This window comes from Rhagoletis pomonella, unplaced genomic scaffold (assembly GCF_013731165.1).
Source record: "Rhagoletis pomonella isolate Grant_MI unplaced genomic scaffold, Rhpom_1.0 Rhpom_scaffold_00011, whole genome shotgun sequence".
NCBI lineage: Eukaryota > Metazoa > Arthropoda > Insecta > Diptera > Tephritidae > Rhagoletis > Rhagoletis pomonella.
Genome location: NW_023458565.1, coordinates 6164886 through 6165172, shown reverse-complemented (window position 1 = coordinate 6165172; position 287 = coordinate 6164886).

Sequence of the window (287 nt, the reverse complement as noted above, 5' to 3'; positions counted from 1 at the left end):
GCGTATTTAAATCTGAAGGATGATTACCTTTCGAAAAAAGGGTAAAAAAGTCTATTGACTTAGCTCACAACCGGCTGAAGCAAAAAATCCGACTAACGGAACAAAAACAAAAATAACTTCAATTTTATTTTATTAACCATACTACTTTCATATTTAGTATAGTAAGTTCAGAAAGTAAGCTATCGCATAACATTACATTTCATTTAACGTAAGGCATACAGTTACTCCCAAAATGAGCGTACGGATCTTTTTTGTTAATTTCGCAATGTTTTACATGGTAAATATTT